The sequence below is a fragment of the Myotis daubentonii genome, chromosome 8 (assembly GCF_963259705.1).
Source record: "Myotis daubentonii chromosome 8, mMyoDau2.1, whole genome shotgun sequence".
NCBI classification, from domain to species: Eukaryota; Metazoa; Chordata; class Mammalia; order Chiroptera; family Vespertilionidae; genus Myotis; species Myotis daubentonii.
Window position 1 is genome coordinate 48798274 of NC_081847.1, and position 6000 is coordinate 48804273.

Consider the following 6000-nt stretch of genomic DNA (forward strand, 5'->3'; position numbering starts at 1 on the left):
TCCTTCCCTGTAACATGATTTCCTTCAGCAACTTTGTCTGCTTCACCCTGATCTTGTGCCTCTGCCATGTTGCTACCCTAATGGTGGAAGGTGACTAATGTGTTTCTCAGAGCCTACCTGGGTCCATAGTCCTTACTGGGTTAGATAATAGAGGAGATGCCACTAAACTCTGCCTGCTGGTACACCGATGCTTAGTTCTGATCTAGTGGAGAACCATTTTATCTACTTAACTTTTCATAGTCTCAAAATGAAAACTGAGGTCCATTATTTATATTTTGAGACAATGAAGCTTATATTCATAAAAGTTAGGTGACTAAATCAAGATGACATAACTAAATAAGTGAAAAGTTACATATCTGGCTTCCTGGTTCAATTCCTATTCTCTCTCTCTCTCTCTCTCTCTCTCTCTCTCTCTCTCTCTCTCTCTCCTCTTCCTCCCCCCATTCCCTCTTAATATATATAAACTGGCCCTAACTATTTCCAATGAGATAAAACTCTTTAGTGTAGATGTACATGCACAGATTTACACTGAGTGGCCAGATTATTATGACCACCTGATGTTTTTAGGCAAATTAGCTATAATTTCACACTGAAGTTGCTAGAGGGCCAGATCATTATAAATGTCTAAATAGCACAACATACCTAAGTATCGTTGCTGATCAAGTTCATCCTATCATGTTGATGGCGTATTCCAATGGAGATGGCTTTTTCCAACAAGACAATGCACCATGCCACGGTGCTCATATTGTGCAGTAGTGGTTTCAAGAACATGAGGGAGACTTTACCTTGCTTAGGTGGCCCCCTCAATCCAATTGAGCATTTGTGGGACAAAGTTAAAAGAGCCACCAGGAAGCTGGTTCCACAAAAATCAAATCTCACAGAACTGGACAGTGCTATTCATCAGGCATGGTGTCAGATTCCTCGCATCACCTTTCAACATCTCGTGGAGTCAATGCCAAGAAGAATCGCCGCAGTATTGAAGGCAAAAGGTGGCCCAATGAAGTATTGATGGGGTGGTCATAATAATCTGGCCTGTCATAATAATCTGGCCACTCAGTGTATATTCCTTTGATTGAAAATTTAATTGTCTTATATTCTCAAGAATATACCTTTATTAAAAATCTATTATGCTTGATTTTATTTCATTTGCTTAACCATAAATGTGGAAAAATTAAGATTTAACCTGGAAAATTAATAATTGATGTTTCAAGAGAAATATAGTAATCATTGCAGGAGTTACTTGATAGAAATTAAGGAAAATAGTGATATATTTATTTCATTGTACAAAGACTATCAAATTAACAAATGGTTACATACTGGATATATGATTATGTATGTGACTAGTCATGCCAAAGAGTATTCTTAATTCTAAATAAACAAGCAAATAAATTTTTAGCTCAGGTTCAACATTTTCAGAAAACATAAGACAATACAAACCCTAACCAGCCAAAATTTAACTTATTGCCACCAATAAATAACAGTCACTTACTGAGCTAGTGAAAAATATAAAAAATGATTTCAAGAACTACATAAATTCAATGCGTAAGACACAGAATTTTAACATAAGCAAACACTGATTATATTGGTGATTTGAAATCCTCATTACAGATGGCTTCATCAAACATCAAAACTGCTTAAGCTGGTTCAAATTACTACTGTGATTCCCTTTCTCTTCAAAATGTCTCTTCAAACAGCAGAGGAAAGCAGATGTTGAATGAGAGGAGGGGTGTGAAGGAGTGTTCCCTTCTTGTGCTTTGAGTGGTTTTATTTTACTGTTGTTGGTACCAGGTAAAAGGAAATTCAGAGGTCCAAAGGAAATCACTGATGAGGGGATTAAGATGGGAACAAGCGCCTCTAAAGCACTTTTACATAAGTATTCTTGGCATAAAAGACTGTGTCAGTCAAAACTGTCCTGCTACATGGCCTCCATTATCCTGGAGAAAAATTGCCATGCTTTGGAAGACTTGCCTTAAAGAGAAAAAAGAAATCAAAACACAACTAAAAAGAAAATAAAAATATGTTGTGGTACCTAAGTGTGTATTTGATTGAATACTATCTACATTAAATTTGCATTCATAAATAGGGAAGATCAAGAAAAGAAATATTTGTTTATGAGCGAGAGAAATTGGGTTGGATGTTAGAAAGTGACTTGGTCCTTGATTAAAGACTAAGTCTTAAAAATATGTAAATACTCTGTATTGGAAATTGATAATATTAAACTTAATTTAACATATGCTATATTTTTACTTTCTAAGTAAAGTACAGTGGTCTTGTTCCATAATTTCCCCAAATGTGTGCACAGAAAACATGTCATTTTTCTAAGAGGACTAGTATTGGCAAAATTATGTTTTGAAAAAATTGGTATAGTAATTGCTTTATTGAACTGCACAGAACAAGTAAATGCGTATATTGAAAAGATAATATACATGTGGACTTTACTAAAATAAATTATAAATGCGCATATTTTCAAACATATGGAAACACACACATACTATTTAATGTGTCCTTTGTATCTGCCATTTTTAGAATAAAACAGTGCAGTAGATACTAGTATTCTTATTTTACAAATAGGGAAACTATGGCCCAGAATGGCGAAGTAACTTGTCCCAAGTCATACTGCAAATAAACAACCCAAGCATTAAAATTGAGATTGCCCAGCTCTTTCCTCTACACAGTGCTGCTCCAACATCACCCACACTGACATGAACTGCATTACTCCTTCATGCTAACCACAGCCTTTCTTTTTGTACTTGGAGCCATTATAGGTTTGTAACTCCCACTTTATCCACATAGCCTCTCATTAGAGTAAATCTTTTGTACCTTTTCCAAAATCTGTGCCTAGCATATAGCGTTTCCATAAATATTCCCATGGTGGTTATTAAAAGAACAGAGCCCCATGTGGTAGTGGATAGGTCTTAGCTTTGCACCAGATCAGCTTGGGCTTCCTTCCCTGCCTATCACTCACTGGCTCTGTGACATGGCGTACGTCGTTTAGAATTTCTGAGGCACTCTTTTAGTTTTAGAAAACAGAATAAAAATATATACCTCCCTCAACTTATAAAGCTTAGATCATCTAATGTACGCAAAACCACATGCACATCAATGTGTCATGAGCATGATTTAAGTGTGGGGACCACAGAGCCAGGAAAAGGCCTGAGGTATGCAGAACCCATTAGGTACATTAAAATATCTATGAGAATTTTTGTCTGGCTGGACCTAAATAACATTTTATTGATACACAATCCAATACAATCATAATAAAGAGATTAAGAAGCAACTTAGCTGCAATGCGTATGTACATGTGTGTACATATGTGTGTGTTTGTAGGTGATTGCATGTGTGTGTTGCACTGATAGGAGGTTATAGATTTTCTCCAACCCATACAGGAAAAAAGAACTGGGAAAAATAAGGTGGTGTGTGGTAGAAACAAGGATGGAAATTATAATGTGTTTTATATGCTTTAGAAGTACACAACTATAACTGAAATCTCCTGTTCACAGATGTTTGTCATGGAGCTCGGTTTGTCATCAATGTTGAAAGTCAAATATCCTGGGTGTAAGTTTCTCTCAGGTTCAACATTCTAGCCTCAGTTTTTGAACTGATAACTGCCTTTAACTTGCTACATATGATAACATGATTTCCTGGCCATTTCTTTAATCCTGGAAAGGTTAATTATTAAATATAAAGAAGTTTAAATAAATAAACAAATGGATTTTATTATTTAACTAGAGGCCTGATGCATGAAATTCTTGCAAGAGTAGGCCTTCGCAGCCCTGGCTGCCTCAGCCCTCACAGCCCCAGCTTCATCTGGAAGGTGTTCTGGAATATCATCCAGACAGTTGTTCTGATGTTTGGCCATTCGGTTGATTTGCATATTATGCTTTTATTTTGATAGATGGTAGAAATAGGCATACAATTTTAATCATTGGAATGACATGCATACATTTAGCATTGAGAAGCCTATAATGTTTGATGAAGTCATTCTAGATATTCTGAAAGATCAGTCGAGATTTCAATCCAGCTGAATACTATCACAGCATCATGACAACAATTTGGAGAATACTGACACGGTTTAAAGAACTCCTGACTCACTGTGCTGAAATGGTTTATTTATTAGGTGTACAAGATTTGTTTAAATTTTGGGAAAGTTTTGCTTTTTTTGTGTCAGCATTTGAATATTTAAAAATATAATTAAATAAACATATTATGTGTGAAGATACAATTTAAAGTACCTGAAGAAATATAATTACTAAGTTATCAATAATATGAGTAGAATAATGAGATTTTGAGATGAATTTAAAGCTAAGCTGAAGCATTCTTATGATTGTCACTTTAATGAAACAGTGGTAATTTATCTCTCAAATAACTACAGTCTTTCTGTACATTAAAGTTTCTCTGAGAGAAAAATCACATTGTTGAAAAGCCACTTAGATAAATATTAGTTACTTTTCATTTCTTTCCTATCTCACTATCCAGATTTCACTGTTTCATAGTAAAATTGTTTCATATTATTCTGTAACTGGATACATAAGTGGTCTGTATCTGCAAAACTCCCTGAACCATAAAAATAACATAGCATTTTAAAATTAGTTTCCAAGGGGGCTGTGTCTAACATGATTATGTTTATGGCCCTAATATCTAATTTAATTAACTTATATAAAATGACATTAACAATTATTTTCTTGACTGAGCCATGGTGGGAACTGGCATTTCTAAAGCTAGCTGACTTTGGGTTCAGTTTGGCACACAAAAGAGAATTTTGAGCTTTCTGGCACACTGGGGTGAGAGGAGACAGGCAGATATTTTTCTATAAAGAGACAGCAGGCTGGAGGCCAACAAAAGGATCCCATATTAAAATTTAACATTGCCTGCACCATGCTACAATTTCCCTGAAATACACCCCAAGTGTTAGGAAAAGATTGTATCGCATCATGATCTTTTATTAATGGTGCATTAGAGAATTGAGAGAAGATTCTGTCCAAGTTTAGGACAAATGAAGCAGAGAGAAAATATCAGGCTGCAGGCGTGCAGATAAGATTAGCAACTGGTATCAAGAGAACACGGGCGAGGTGACAAATCACAACCGAAAACAGATAAGAATCCCAGTGGGATCCTGAGGAAATCCTGGAAAATTTACCCGAAGTTCTGGAAGGTCACCGAGATCATAGATCTTATAGGACATCAGTAGTCAAATGACATATCTGTGCTTGAAAGAATAAGTGACTCCAGAAAGTTGGCTCTCATAAGAACATCTCATTATAGGAGCATCCTGATGCGAGCCCAGACAGCAACTAGCTTGACAAAGTGGACTATTTAAATATTAGGAACATATATCTTAAAGATAGTTCTGGCATATTAAACAGAGAGCCAGAGTTCACCATCAGAGTCCTGGGCTCAAGCCCTGGATTTTCCCAATTACATGGCATGAAACAAGTCGCTGAGCCTATATGTCATTTACTATGAACATATCCTATAAAATAAAAGGCTAATGTGCAAATCGACCAAACAGCAGAACTACCAGACACTATGACACACACTGACCACCAGGGGGCAGATGTTCAAAGCAGGAACTGCCCCCTGGTGGTCAGTGCACTCCCACAGGGGGAGCACCGCTCAGCCAGAGGCCGGGCTCACGGCTGGCAAGCACAGCAGTGGTGGCAGGAGCCTCTCCCGCCACTGTGGCAGCGCTAAGGACGTCAGTCGGACATCTCCTGAGGGCTCCTGGACTGCGAGAGGGCACAGGCTGGGCTGAGGAACACACCCCACCACCACCAGTGCACAAATTTCATGCACCAGGCCTCTAGTAGTATCATAACTTAGGACAGACCTGCTGTTGCTCTAACAGGTTTACATAGTCAACTAACTGGCCTTAACAATAACCTCATGGGTCCATTAATATAACCCTTTTACATCTCCAGGAAATCGAGGGACAGCGATATTCAGAAACTGGCCTGGAATCCTGCAACTGTAGCAGCGGAATATGAACTCAGGAAGTTTGGC

The 6000-nt window shown here is 37.4% G+C and overlaps 1 long non-coding RNA gene across 2 annotated transcripts in view; it reads right to left on the reverse strand.

Moving 5' to 3' along the window:
• The window catches only part of LOC132239676 (uncharacterized), a 39526-nt gene extending 34024 nt beyond the window's left edge, over positions 1 to 5502 (reverse strand). Inside the window, exon 1 of one of the 2 annotated variants that reach the window (XR_009454110.1) lies at positions 643 to 5500. This is a non-coding gene — a long non-coding RNA (uncharacterized LOC132239676). Of the gene's footprint in view, positions 1 to 642 lie in introns of both variants that reach the window. The other variant, XR_009454111.1, reaches the window with a different exon arrangement.
• Between the last annotated feature and the right edge of the window lie 498 nt (positions 5503 to 6000).